Source organism: Camelina sativa, chromosome 8 (assembly GCF_030686135.1).
Source record: "Camelina sativa cultivar CO46 ecotype springtype chromosome 8, ASM3068613v1".
NCBI classification, from domain to species: Eukaryota; Viridiplantae; Streptophyta; class Magnoliopsida; order Brassicales; family Brassicaceae; genus Camelina; species Camelina sativa.
Genome location: NC_141887.1, coordinates 23,522,428 through 23,537,471, shown reverse-complemented (window position 1 = coordinate 23,537,471; position 15,044 = coordinate 23,522,428). Strand labels below are relative to the sequence as shown.

Sequence of the window (15,044 nt, the reverse complement as noted above, 5' to 3'; positions counted from 1 at the left end):
AACCGTATATTTACTTCCTGCAGTATTCAAAGACACACTTGGGGATGCACAAGAGGTATACGTTGAAATTGACAGAGAGAAAAAGAAAGCCAAAAATCAGTTACTAAAGACAATAAAATAGGCTAACACTACAAGCAAGACAAGATCCATCCAGTAATACAAAGAGAAAAAGCGTACCCGAAACAAATGGAAACACAAACACTTGGATCTTACTCACGACTACGAACCAGCTGCTGACAAAAAAATGGGAAAAGAACAAATAATCATAATCAGCACAAAGTTTTGTGACAAACAAGAGAAAGTTTTAATTGAAAAAAAAAAGTTGTTTTGTTACTTATCTCCTTGGTTACTTATCTCCAGGGCTTAGTGGTTTTGTGTTCTCCCATCTACTGGGAAACCTCAAGCTTGAGTATTGATGTTCTAGCAAAACTTGGAAAAGGTCGAAATTAATAAATGGCAGTGAAAGGATATCCATGCTTTCTGTAAAACTAACAAGTGAATATAAACAGACCTTTAACTCTACTGATTATATTGATGGTGTCTCTTCTTCATTTTGTTTTTCATCTCCAACTTTTCGTCAAAGATCCTCAATCTCGTACAAGCTCTACTTGTTGGACTAGCTTTCTTTACCTGTAAGAAGTGGAGATCAGAACTCAAACCTCCGCCATCCTTTCAATTAAGAGTCACTATACTGAAGACCAGATAATGTCTGACACATGGGAAATATATAAACTTCATCAGTTAGAAACCAACATCTGGGATACAAAAAGAAAATATTGTCTTCATCTAACAATTATTTACTAATCTGAGTATGTGGTCATAATCAAAATTTGATTTTTTACAATCTTTAATCTCACTCACCACCACATCAAAAGCAAGCTATCATAAGACTCCCATAGTCAGCTGGTATTCATGGCTGCATGAGATAAACATATGTAATTCACCCATAAGATAATAACTATGGAAAAAATATTTGTAATTACTAATATCTGGAAACATGAGCAGTGTCCACAAAAAGTGATCTATGCAGACCTCATGAACAGAAGTGCAGAAAACAGAGACAAACTAAGTCAATAGCAAAGTAACAATCCGAATAGGAGTGTAAACCAAAGATAAGGTTATCTACTGATAAAATTCAACTTTCACAAAACATATTAAGAAAATTGATTTACTCAATCATGATAGACTAAACAATGCATCTTCATCCCGTGTCAGAAAACAAATCAACAAAAAATTAATGTAAAATAAAGTAAAGAGCATGAGTACCCCTATGTTCTATTCCAGATATAAGCACTTTCTTGATATCTTTAAAGAAAAATAAATAATCCACAGACGGATTGACAATATAAAACATTTGATTATATACACTCTAATCCTTACATATCTCTCTAATAATATGATCAGATGTTTTCTTCACATATCCAAGTGTGCAACACGTCTTTTTAAAGTGGATGCGCTGACTACATTTTCTAGCATGCTCCAAAAGTTAGAGAGCTTGTAGTGTCAATTATTTCAAACAAACACAATCATCTATCACCTAAAATGGTAAAACAAATAAAAACAAAATCTTATCAGTTTGAAATTGGATAAAATAGACCAAGAAACAAATCAGCATAATCTCAACCCACTTTCCAGTTTGGCCAACTCCCTCTGCAATTACTTTACCAAACTTTTATCAGTATATTAAGGACAAACGTAAAGGAAATGAGGAAAACTAGTTTAAAATCTAAGCCGAAACTTCCATCAAGTAATTTGTTCAAACAAGACAACAACCATTGACAAACTCTGTAACACATGATTAATTTTCAAAATAATCTTGAACCAGTTTACCATGTTAGGTTGGAATTCCTTTATCTTTTTAAGATTGGTCAGCTCCACCTTACGCGTCTCTAGTTCCTCCCCCTTCAGTTAATCCTCTGTCTTTTCCTTTTTAATATTCATCTTGTCCAACTTGGCCTGCATCTTCATCAGATCTTGGTTCAGACCAGCGAAAATAATAATACGTAATCAAGTACTTCTCACCTGAGGAAAACTCAATTAACTTTCCCTTTAGCAGAGTCAACAAGAAAGAGTCAAACTTCAGATCACCAACAGAAAAAAAGCAGAACACTACAAAGCAACTGATAGGAAAGTGGAACAATATATCATGCAACGCATAAAATGGGTGAAAGGTATCAGCACCACCCTAAACATCATTCTTTCTGCTTGTGAAAGTAACACTGCTGCATATACCATTGATCTAAACAGTCAAGTGACAAAAATAGGATATACACTGGGAGATATAAGTAACTTACATGATGCATATGAACAGGTTTATGCTTCTTCTACCTAGCATCATTCCATAGAACTTCAGTAACAAGGCCAAAAAGAATGACTAACTGATCCCTGGCTTTTTCTTTAGTATACTACTTTCGTAAATTCTCCTGAAAACGTAGACCATATCAGTAATGAGAAGAAGCACCTCAAAATGTTGCATTGAATACACAAATGTATATAAAAAAGATTTATGAAAATAAATTACTGGTAACTATATAAAAATGCGTTTACAAATCCTAACCTTGTGGAAGCAGGCAAACACATCAATTCACTGAATCAACTAGAGAATAATCAAATACAGAATTGATTGCAAAGACACAGTGGATGTTTTTATTACAAGATAGTTTTTCGAGGTACATGCCAATTAGAAGCACTAGTGTTGCTATTGTGATGAAAGATGACACTTACAACTTGGCTTGATCGGAGGCTTGAATTTATCAAACCTGTAAAAACCGTCGAACAACTCTATGGAAAATATGTTTGTTTTTGTTCTTAAGCATATGAAGACAAGTGAAACATGGTGACAGAAGGATAATCACAAACCTGGTCTGAGAGCATTCATAAGAATTCACAAACCTTTCTCTTTCTTATCACCTGATCATAGTTGATAAATGAGCCTATTACAAAAAGTGGACCGACAAGAAGGCATTTCAGAGCAGACACACAGAATTGTAGGTCTCAAATGGAAGAAATAGTACGTAATCACCTAAATAATGACTTTTTAAAGAGTTTTGCAGGTAACGATACAGCCATGGAGTTTTTTAGAGAATCACATATTCCCTAATACAAGTTAGATTTCAGCTGATAAAGGATTTTATAAGAAAAGCTTCTATAAACTGATACTCAAAAACAGAGAACGCAAGAAAAGAAGAGGGATTACAAATAGTATACGAGACTTTACTATGTTATTGAGGTTTTTAGATAGTCATGTGACATGTCCCCAGAACTGCAAAGTATTCTTGCCAATGAAAAATGGGAGTTCAGGGCAATCAAATAGAAAAGCTTGATAACATATACATATAAGAAAGAAAAATTATTTGTACCTCATCAAGAATCATTCTCATACCATGCAAGAATCACATTGCTTTTACCATTCAACTGAAAGGATAATGAAAACTAACCAAGGAAGTGAGATTCTCAAAAACCATCTCTTTCCGTGACAAATGAAGTTTTTTTTTTTGCAGCAAGAACCAAAAGCAGAAAACAAAAGAGTTTAAATTGGAGTACCTTTGGCGAAATTTGCCCCCTCTCAGTGTTGATCTTTACTTCGTATTAATTCTCCTTACATCCCCACAATTGTTACTATGCCGGTGATATTCTCTAAGACTACCTAACTGCGTGACACTTGTATTTGTAGTACGGAAAAAAGCAGGGAACTTTTAAGCACTAATAGACCTTCACCATGTAGAGTGTGTATCTCTGATCATGAACAAAAAAACTCCTGCAAAATTATACAGCCTCATCTGTAAGTGGCAACAAACAGAGACAGAGATGACATTATTTGAAATAGAATTAAGAAGATAGATATTTAATTTGTTAGTAGAACAGAGAGCGGCAATCTTTGTATCTCTTAGGACCTGATAACTTGTAACAACAAAGCTGTTTGTTAACTATTGAACCGTATATTACTTCTACTCATATATGTACTTCAAAGAAGCATAACTTTCTTTATCACCTTTTTAAAACGCCATAACCGTATTTTACCTTTAGCAGAGTCAACAAGAAAGAGTCAAACTTCAGAATCACCAACAGAAGAAAAGCAGAACACTTCAAAGCAACTGACAGGAAAGTGGAACAATATCATGCAACGCATAAAACGGGTGAAAGGTATCAGCACCACCCTAAACAGATTCTTCCTGCTTGTGAAATGTCAACGAAACATCATTAATTCAGAATATGGTAACACTGCTGCATATAACATTGCTCTAAAGAGTCAAGTAACAAATATAAGATATACATTGGGAGATGTAAGTAACTTACATGACGCATATGAACAGGTTTATAATTCTTCTACCTAGCATCATTCCATAGAACTTCAATATCACGAACATAAGGAATGACTAAATGACCCTGGCTTTTTCTTTAGTATACTACTTTTGTAAATTCTCCTGAAAACGTAGACCAAATCAGTAATGAGAAGAAGCACCTCAAAATGTTGCATTGAATACACAAATGTATATAAACAAGATTTATGAATCAAATTATTGGTTAATATATAAAATGCGTTTACAAATCCTAACCCATCGAAGCAAGCAAACACATCAATTCTGAATTCACTGAATCAACCAGAGAATAATCAAATAAAGAATTAATTGCAAAGACACAGTGGATTTAATTATTACAAGACATTTTTTCAAGGTACATGCCAATTAGAAGCACTAGAGTTGTTATTGTGATGAAAAAAAAACTTATATACCAGACACTTACAACTTGGCTTCAAACCTATCAACTGAAAAAAATCGTCGAACAAGTCTATGGAAATAATGTTAGTTTTTGTTTTAAGCATATGATCAAGGCAAGAAAAACATGGTGACAGAAGGATAATCACAAACCTGTTCTGAGAGCATTCATACGAATTCAAAAAGCTACCTCTCGCTCTCTTATCACCTGATCATAATTGATAAATGAGCCTATCACAAAAAGTGGACCGAAAAGAAGGCATTTCAAAGAGCAGACACACAGAATCGTAGGTCTCAAATGGAAGAAGTAGTACGTAATCACCTAAAGAGTGAATTTTTAAAGAGTTTTGCAGGTAACGCTACAGCCAGGGAGTGTTTTTAAGAGAATCCCATATTCCCTATAGTTAGATTTCATCTGATAAAAGGTTTTATAAGAAAAGCTTCCGAAAACTTGATACATAAAAACAGAGAACACAGGAAAGGAAGAGGGATTGCAAATAAGTATAAGAGGCATTACTATGCTATTGATGTCTTTAGATGACTAGTCATGTCTCCAGAACTGCAAAGTATTATTGCCAATGAAAAATGGGAGTTCAGGGCAATTAAGTAAGTGTTGAACAGTCTCAGCATTTAATATTCTAATAGAAAAGCTTGATAACATAAAGAAAGAAAAATAAAGTGTACCTCATTAAGCTTGAACAGTCTCAGCATTTAATGTTGTAGCACCTGATATGATTTACCAGAAATTTCAGTTGAAAGTCCTTAGCCCTTATCTTGGGAAGCTTCCATGGAAAGGTTTGACCTTTCTTACAGCAGAAGGATCATCAAGATCAAGCTTAAATAAATGTTCACAAACCTGACAAGATAATAAAGGATGGACTTACAAAACTGTAGAAACCCAATTTTTGATTTGCAATAATAGAGCGGTCTACGAGTTTACGAGTGTTTACCATGTTCTTGAGATAGGTAGTCGTGTCACTATAACTGCGAAGTACTCTTGCCACTGAAAAACCGGAGTTTAGGGCTACCGAGGCGAGTAAGTAACTCTTAAACAACCTGGAAGATATCATTCATCTCAAAGTCAACTTTTCTGATCGAAAAATTTGAACAAGTTACAGAAAGAAAAAATTGTGATTATCTCATCTATGTTATGTTCATAGCCTGTCAAGAAAATAATGGATGGGTTAAACTTCTACAAAACGTAGGAAAGTAATTTTTGATTAGCAACGCAGCGATTTTTCACTTTCATGACTTGTCTTTCAGGAGTTTTGAAATGGAAAACTCTTGAGACAGGTGAAAGAAAGTGGCATAGCGCATCTTCATGACCTCTGCATAAGGCGTATCAGCATCAACACTGTTATTTTCTGGAGTAAAAAAGTTCCTGCCGCTTTGTCCTCTGCATATATCCCATGACATTGACCATCCAAATGAAATGATAGAAAATCCAACCAAAGAGGTGAATTGTTGTTACTATGCAGGTGATATTCTATAAAACCATCTAACAGCATGACACTTGTCTTACAGTTTTGTAGTATGGAACAAAAGCAGAGAACTTTCAAGCACTAATAGACCTCTATCCTGTAGAGTGTGTATATCTGATCATAAACAAAAATAACTCCTGCAAAAATATACAGCCTCATCTGTAAGTGGCAACAAACAGAGACAGAGATGACATTATTTGAAATAGAATTAAGAAGATACACCTTTAATTTGTTAATAGAACAGTGAGCGGCAATCTTTGTATCTCTTAGGACCTGATAACTTGTAACAACAAAGCTGTTTGTTAACTATTGAACCGTATATTACTTCTACTCATATATGTACTTCAAAGAGGCATAACTTTCTCTATCACCTATATAAAACGTCACAAGTTCTCGTTTTCTCATCACAAGATAATAAATGAGCATGTCATCGTGGATGGCATAGAAGGCATTTCAAAGAGCAAACACACGTAATCTCTGATCAGTTTTACCATATAATGACGTTGGAATCCCTAATCTTGAGAAACTTCCATGGAAGGGTTCGACTTTTCTTACAGCAGAAGGATCATCAAGATAAGGCTTGGATATATGTTCACCAGCCTGTCAAGAAAACAATGGATGATTAGTCAATTTCTAAAAAACGTAGGAAACGGAATTTTGTTTAGCAACAAAGAAAATTTTCACCTTCATGGACATGGTTGTCCTTCATAAGCTTGAGGTGAAAGAAAGTGGCACGCATCTTCATAGCCTCAACTTCCGCATAAGGCGTCTCAGCATCAATACTGCTGTTGCATGTAGTGAACAAGTTCTTCTGTCAAAGAGAAGACATGTCCCAGCCGCTTTGTCCTCCAAATATATCACATGACATTTACCATCCAAGGTGGTGATATTCTAAAAATTTGGTTACTATGCAGGTGGGATTCTTTACAATACCATTTTAACGGCGTGAGATATGTATCTTTCTGTTCGGTAGCATGGAACAAAAGCAGAGAGCCTTCATGTATCAACAGACCTCCATCATGGTCAACAGCTTCATCATCATTATCACCACCACATGAAAAGAGCATAACAAACCAGTTAGAGATCAATCCAAGTATATTATTTGGAACATATATATATATATATAACTAAACTTTGATACTAGATGCCTAACCGTATATTTTACTTCCTGCAGTATTCAAAGATACACTTGGGGATGCACAAGAGGTATATGTTGAAATTGACAGAGAGAAAAAGTAAGCCACAAATCAATTACTAAATACAATAAAAATAGGCTAACACCACAAGCAAGACAGGGTCCATACTCACGAGTCACGACTACGAATTAGGCCAATCAGCTGCTGAAAAAAACTGGGAAAACAACGAATAATCATAATCAAAATCAAGTTTTGTGACAAACAAGAGATAAAGTTTTAATTGAAAAAAAAAAAAAAAAAAAAGTTGGTTTGTTACTTATCTCCTTGGTTACTTGATTCAGCGAATTCAAGATTTCAACAAAGTAACTCTCATCCTCTGAAGATCATCATTAACACTCAAATTTGAATCAATAGCATCTTCGTTGAAGTTATCCCCACGGCAATTTCACTCCCGCGAATTGACCTTAAAACTCAATTGCTCAGTATAGTATACAAATTCCAGAGATCTCTTTAATCAATATTGAAGTAATCAGATCCCAGTTACCTTAACGACGGGGACTAAAGCCTCCGAAGATCTAGAGAAGAACCCTCACGAGTATTGTTACCGTTTGAATTTTTTGGAATTCGGCTCCTCCACCAATCTAGCATCTCCGGCGAACACAACCGAGGCTTTCTCCTTCTTCGATCCTCCTCACGAACCCTCCTTGAACAATTCCTCCGTCCTTATTCGTTCTTCATCTTCTCCAGCATACGATCGCTAATTCTTTTTGTATTCACCAAAAAAAAAAATCGCTAATTCTTTTTGTTATGACCGTTTTCATTGTTTTAGAAGAGTGTTTTTGTTCAATTAAAGCAAACCAATCATTAAAAGAAACCTAATTTAAAATTGACTTTTTATGACCGTTTCCTTTTTTTCTTTTATGACCGTTTGAAGATTGTATCTTCCCATTCCATTAAACCAAACCAATCGTACGAAAACCAAATTCAGAACTGATTCTTTTGGTTCAATATTTCTTTGGTTATGGTTTAACCGAGTCAAACAAAACTAAACATCGTTTAGATTAAATCATCATGTTTTTTTTACTAAAACATTTTGTTTAAATAATTTATTTGCAATTTGTAATAATAATATATAGGCCCTGTTCGGAAGGTTAGTCGCTGCGACAACCACTTTTCTTCGTAAAATTACTTTTAGATCTTCTCTATCTCTTCTTCATCTCCTCTACTATCTGTCGCAGCGATCAGAATTTTAAAATTTGGAATTGCCAGTTAAAGCAGCGACAAAATCCAAAGCCTTTGATTGAAACAATCGCTCATTTTTTTCCATTTCACAGATCAGCAAAACCAAATCAAATTGCTATTGACAAAAAAATCAGATCTGTATTTTTCTTATTTTATCTTCTCTGTACGACACAACCTCACTTAAAAAAAAAAAAAAAATCAAAACTCAATGTTTTAGAAACAGTCGCCGTAAAGAGTCACGCCACACTGAAACGAACAGGGCCATACTGTAAATATATGCATTAACGTCACATATATTACATACATACTTTTCAGGAAAATATATTTATATAAATAACTAAGATTATATATTTGCTTGTAAGTTGTAACTAAGATTATATAACTAACCCAGTTATCATTTTTTTTCCGAGTTATCAGTTTAGTAACTAAAAACAGCCACTAAGTGAATTTTAACAGCCACTAGTAAGTGCATTTTACTTAAATTAACAATTTAAATCCATAAACTAAACGAACAACCATCAAGAATAATTTAACCAATCAATTAATAAAAGTAAAATATTTGTAAATATCCCTTAATATTAGTGATGCAAATTGTGAACGTTAAAGTGTTGTTTAGATGTAAAATATAGTAGTAGTAAGCCCATCAAAGAGAGGTTTAAAGTAATTATGATGCAGCTTTAGACAAAATGAAGTAACACTATGGATAGTTTGAACCATTTGTAGATTTTATTTAGACATTATTAATGGCTATGCAATATATTTGAAGTAGAAAAATATAAAAATGTTTGGAAAAGTATGGATAGTTTGAACAATAATATTTAATGCTATACAAAAATGTTTGGAAAAGTAAAATACTATACATGAATTTAATATTAAACAACCGTAAATTCTTATAACTTAGAGTAAATAGAAAATTTGTAAACATGGATTGAATATCTTCAAATTTTATTGTTTTTGGATTCATATTGATGGTCAAATACAATACTATGATGATTTAGCTAGGGAGAGGCTTGTAAATTTTAGTTGAATTTTATCAAAATTTTGGATTCAATTATTTAAAAAGTGTAATATTGAATTTGAGTGCATAAAAAGTACATTCGAATTTATGGTTATTTGTTACATTCGAATTTCAGTAACAGCGGTGTAGAGCTCTTGTTGATGACGCCTCCGGGTTCAGGATTCCGCCGGCACCTTTCTTGTTCTTTCTCTCAAACGAATTCTCACACACTGTAGTCTTTCTCTTCTCCTTCAAGCTATCTCTCCTCATCTTCTGATTCTCTTCTTTTGCCATCTTCGCCTCTTCTCCCTTCTTCTTCTTCTTCTTCCTTTCCTTCTCCACCAGCTCGTCAAATTCTGGGTCGAAAATACTTGCCGAGTAGTTATCGATGCCCTGGATTATCAGCTTCTTATATTTCCACACCAATGGAGTACCACGCCAATGGAGTACCATATAATTGAAATTCTAATAAAAGCTATAAAATGAATAATAATAATAATAATAAAACTAAAAAATCCTTTTATATTAAAGTAGTATTTTACTTTGGATATTATTCATAACATAAGTATTATAATTTTAAAATCGAACTCAAACTTATTAGCTAAATTGCACTTAACTCTAGATTAAACATCATTAACAATGTTCAACCCATAAAATAGTAAAATTGATCTTTAACAATCTTCATCATTAACAATCTTAAACAGGATATTTACGACTATGATTGGCGACTAAATACGTTGTCGCTTAATTTCTCGACTACTTGCCGACTATGTTACAACTGTGTAACTTTAGTCGTAACTCAGATGTTATTTGCCGACCAAATACAATAGTCGGTAATGTAGTCGTTAATTAACGACCATTATACGACTAAATAGAAAGAACTTAATTTTGTTGCATCAAAGTAGCTAATTTGGAGACTAAGTAGCGACTCTGTCTATGAGTCGGTAAGTTGGCGACTATACAGCGACTAATGTTTTGGCATTCTTCACATATAAACTATAAATACAAGCATCATGTTGTGGCATTCTCACATTATTCTCATTTTCAAAGGTACAAACAAAATATATGTAAGTAATATCAGTTTTTTTATGTTTGCTTTACCATATCTATACTTATTGTTATATAATTTTAGGTGCACCATGTCTTTATTAATTGTTTAGACTTGAGCTTTTGTTTTCTATTAGTGCAGATGTGAATTGGTTGCAAAGTGAAAAATTACCTATGAAGGTGAAGCTCAAGAAAATGTATATGAATCAGTAGTTCTGAATTTTTCAAATTAGTATCTTCATTTATGCTAAGTCATAAATGTAATTTTAATTGAAAAATAGAAAATGTAATTTTTATTATATTAAGTATATATGTAAGTAATGTTTTGTAAATTTAAAGTGATCAATATATTATGTAGTGTATATATAAGTAGTATGCTTTAAATAATATGTAAACAACAGTAAATTATATGTTTTTAATAAAATTAATTTTGGCTACTGATTGGCGACAAACAGGTGACTAAATTCAAAATATTGGGTTTAAACATGGTTATTATGTGTTGGACCAGATTTTGGACTCCAAAACAAGTCCAACTTTTTAAAACATTTTACACCAACTGATCTGCGACTAAGTTTAAAACATTTTGGGTTAATTAAACTCGGGAATCCATTTACGCGGTCCAGCCCATAACAAACGACCTAACCCTAATTTTACAACCCTAATCTCTCATTTCTCACCATCCTTCTTCGTCGCTGATTCTCTCAATCGCTGATTCTCTCAATCGCCAATTCTCTCAATCTCCGATCTGTTTTGTCTTCGTTTTCCCCTTCACCTAAGCCATCTCAACGAGATGCTTATGATGCCTCCTCTTAAGAAGCCTGGACAAAAGAGGAATGTTGTCCCCAACGCTTCTCTCAGACCCGGTGGCTCTAACCCTCCGTCCAAGGTGAGAAAAATCAACCCTCTAACGCCTCAATACAACTTCACGCCGGCGGCTCAAAATCTTACGCCATAGACGCCTCAAGAACAAGTCCGCGTTTCCCCCCCCCCAACTATCGACGTCAGCCGCACCGTAGGTCAGAATCTATCCTCCACCACAGATCCTATTTCGGAACTCCTTGAATCGAAGCGTTGAAGACCAACCAACTCGGTCATTACCATAAGTTCAGAACAATCTTCTGGTTCAATCGAATCCTTTGCATGATTCTGCGAGATCTCCAGTTCAGAACTCTCACGCTCAAAGTCATCCTTCTTCTCAAGGTAACAACTTCGACGAGTCAGATCCAGTGTTGCCGGAACTCCAGGAGGACACGTTGAGGCTCTTAACGCCATACTTATGGTGCCAGACCATCATACTTTTATCACCGTACTCTCTCTGGAACCGAAACCTAACACGACTTCCTTGAGTTTGCGGTATAGTTTTCTGTCATTTATCATTCATAGATAGGTTTTAATTGTTGTTTTTCACTAACTTAATTCTATTATCTTTTTTTTAGAAAACACACACTTGGGATCCATTGATAACAGGGACACTGCAACATTTTTTCTATGAGATATGTCAATGGCAGATGAAAAACATGGAAAGCGACTCTAGGACTAGTCGAGTGCAACCTAAATGGATCGAGGGAACTCTCTGGAAAACAATGGTTGTGCAGTGGGATACTGAAGAAGCACATGAAAGGAGTCGAATCTATTCCAATGCTTGTATGTCAGAACGTAATGGTCTCGGTCCACACTCGCACTTATCTGGGCCAACATCGTATCAACAAGTCAAACAAGGCTTGGTGAATAATTTTAACTTATGTCTTAATCTTTTTTTAGTAGCTTTAAGTTATTTCTTAACCTTTTTTTTATTTTTGTAACATTCCAGGAAGAGAAACTTGGGAGACCGGTGAGTCTTGGTGAGGTTTTCAAAGAGACACATACAAGGCCAGATGGTACGTATGTCGATCAAAAGGCCGAGAAGATCTTCTCAACTTATGAGAAAAACTTACAAGCTAAGATATATGAGATCGAGTCAGATCCTTCACGAGCTCAAAAGCTCACAACAGAAAATTATACGGCCATCTTTCTTCAGGTAAAGTACCATTTTCACAATCTATATTTAATATGTCTTCAAAACTTTCATTTTCAGAACTAATAGTTTCAGTTTTTCTTTTCTAAGTCCACAGAGAAGGATTCACGAGGCCATATTTTTGGACTTGGAAGCCTCAAGGATTATCTTCACGATCTTCTTAATGGCAAGAGCTATCAACAAGGAAAGTCATCGTTTGTAGCATTGCAAGAGAAAATGAAAGAAGCTCATCGTATAATTGAAGAACAAGTTGCCTATAATGCAAATGCGATGCTGAGATTGCTGCTCGTGAAGCAGAACATTCCAAAGTTGTGGCTGAGCAACAGAAGAAGATAGAGCACTTGGAAAAGTACTTGCGCAAAACTGATCCGACCTTTGTGAAATTCCTTGTGTCTGAATCAAGTGATGCATCCACCGCCCCTCCAACACAAAGAACATCTCCTTCTTAGGTTATTTCTTAGTCTACTTTTCTCTATTCCTTAACTCTCATGAACTTATCACTTTGGGATGATTTGTCAATCATAGTTTTTGATTGATCATTTTGGTTCTCTTTTGGTTATTATGAACTTGTCACTTTGGGTTGATGTGTCAGTCATAGTTTTTGATTGATCATTTTGGTTCTCTTTTTGTAATTGCTAATGTGGTGAACATATTACTATTGTGGTGAACTTTTGGTTATTAAAAATGTGAATTATAAAACAAAACAAAACAATTATGATTTTAATCACAATAGTCGTTAAACCAGTCATTAAATCTGGCATAAAGTCGTCGTAACATAATCGTTAAATAGTCGCTCGATAGTAGTGATATAATTTAACGACGAAATCACAACTATTTTCAAACTAGTCGTAAACTACTTCTGTTCACATTTTATTAAACGTAACATTGTCATTAAATAGTCGTAAATATTAACGACCAAATTACGACTACGTTTACAACTATGTGTAACAGTCGTAATATTGTCATTATTTACCAACTATGTTACGACTAAATTTCCTTACCGACTATCGATTTACGACAACAGTTATTAGTCGTAACTTAGTCGTTATGAATTAGCGATTATTTAGTGACTATTAGTGCAATCGTAAATCTTGTGTTTTTTTGTAGCGAGAATCGAGTTCATGCTTATTAATAAATATCGATATTAGAGCTTACAAACCTTAAACTAGACCCAGAGCCGTGACCCGTGACTACCTCTTAAAAGAAAAGGGCAAATGCCCCTAAGCCAAAATTGCTGTCATGACTTTATAGGCCACATTACTCAATAATCTCCTTAGAATATTGACACTTTAAAGAAATCATTTTACAAAGTTCTATCTCCAATATATCTAGCATTTATCATTCTTTTCTTTGTTTAGCAGTATATCTTAGTCTCAAATATATTTTGAGCTTTTTTTTTTAGGCTATATTATTAACCATGAAACATATTTATATAAAATCTTGCCTAAAGCCTCTAAATTTGTAAGCACGACAATATAAAATGCATCACAAGTCCACAACATCCTTTATTCAATTAGTACCGACGATTCCAACCCTGTTATGATGGCAAATGAACAGTTTGATGCGTCGAACCTAACTGTTTAGTCATGGAAAAAATATACATTCTTATATTTCTTGTTTTTTTTTTGTTAAAAAACATTCAATTCTTATATTTCTTGTTAATAAAAATTTCTTATTCCGAAAAGATGTAATTTAAGTTAGATACATTTAATTAGCTTTTTAACATTTTGGTTTTGTTAAAAAATGACATTTTTTAATATGTGTGAAAATTTTAGAAAATATATTAATTAGAAGGATAAGGAGTATATATACTGAGACGTAAGTGAGACGTAAAATTTTTAATAACAACTTGAGGTATGTCGATGTAAGATTATGAATCTCCGTAGAGAGTTATGATATTAACATAAGCCTTATATAGGCAGAACAAGAGTGCTCTACAAGTATATTGTTTACATATCTGTCATTATCAAGACTTAGGAAATATTCTATATTCCTATATTCTAACACTCCCCCGCAGTCAGAGCGGAGGTTTACGGACGCTCAGGCTGGACCGAAAATCTTCAAAGAGGGAGACCGGTAGACCTTTCGTAAAAATGTTGGCATATTGTAGAGAAGATGGAACATGACACACCTTAACATGACCAAGGGCGACCTTTTCTCGGACAAATTGTATGTCAATCTCAACATGTTTGGTTCGTTGATGCTCCACCGGATTAGAGGAGAGGTAGACAACACTAACGTTATCACAAAAAACAACAGAAGCCTTATCAAGTTTGATGCCAAGCTCAACAAACAAATTGCGAAGCCATGTGAGTTCAGCAACTGCATTAGCAACGCCGCGATATTCAGCTTCTGCACTAGATCGAGAGACGGTGTGTTGACGCTTGGAAGACCAGGAGATGAGATTAGCAC

The 15,044-nt window shown here is 34.4% G+C and overlaps 1 long non-coding RNA gene across 7 annotated transcripts; it reads right to left on the bottom strand.

Annotated features, from left to right (window-relative positions):
- Window positions 1-496: 496 nt before the first annotated feature.
- On the bottom strand, window positions 497-8,151 carry LOC147940372 (uncharacterized). Of its 7 annotated transcripts, XR_015564441.1 has the most exons (26): window positions 7,877-8,151; window positions 7,649-7,795; window positions 7,501-7,546; window positions 7,350-7,384; window positions 7,130-7,226; window positions 6,881-7,035; window positions 6,688-6,796; window positions 6,419-6,476; window positions 6,238-6,333; window positions 5,666-5,771; window positions 5,518-5,571; window positions 5,400-5,441; window positions 5,233-5,274; window positions 4,869-4,923; window positions 4,297-4,424; window positions 4,021-4,172; window positions 3,544-3,757; window positions 3,360-3,414; window positions 3,197-3,274; window positions 3,023-3,096; window positions 2,860-2,933; window positions 2,725-2,759; window positions 2,295-2,423; window positions 1,831-1,956; window positions 862-916; window positions 497-630 (listed from the first exon to the last, which is right to left on the bottom strand). It is a non-coding gene; the product is annotated as an uncharacterized LOC147940372 (long non-coding RNA). The 7 variants fall into 7 exon arrangements; XR_015564443.1 differs by lacking the exons at window positions 5,518-5,571; window positions 5,666-5,771; window positions 6,238-6,333; ... (6 more) ...; window positions 7,649-7,795; window positions 7,877-8,151 and adding an exon at window positions 5,038-5,130 and having other exon boundaries at window positions 3,360-3,432; window positions 5,400-5,501; XR_015564442.1 differs by lacking the exons at window positions 5,518-5,571; window positions 5,666-5,771; window positions 6,238-6,333; ... (6 more) ...; window positions 7,649-7,795; window positions 7,877-8,151 and adding an exon at window positions 5,038-5,130 and having other exon boundaries at window positions 3,218-3,274; window positions 3,360-3,432; window positions 5,400-5,501.
- Window positions 8,152-15,044: the final 6,893 nt, after the last annotated feature.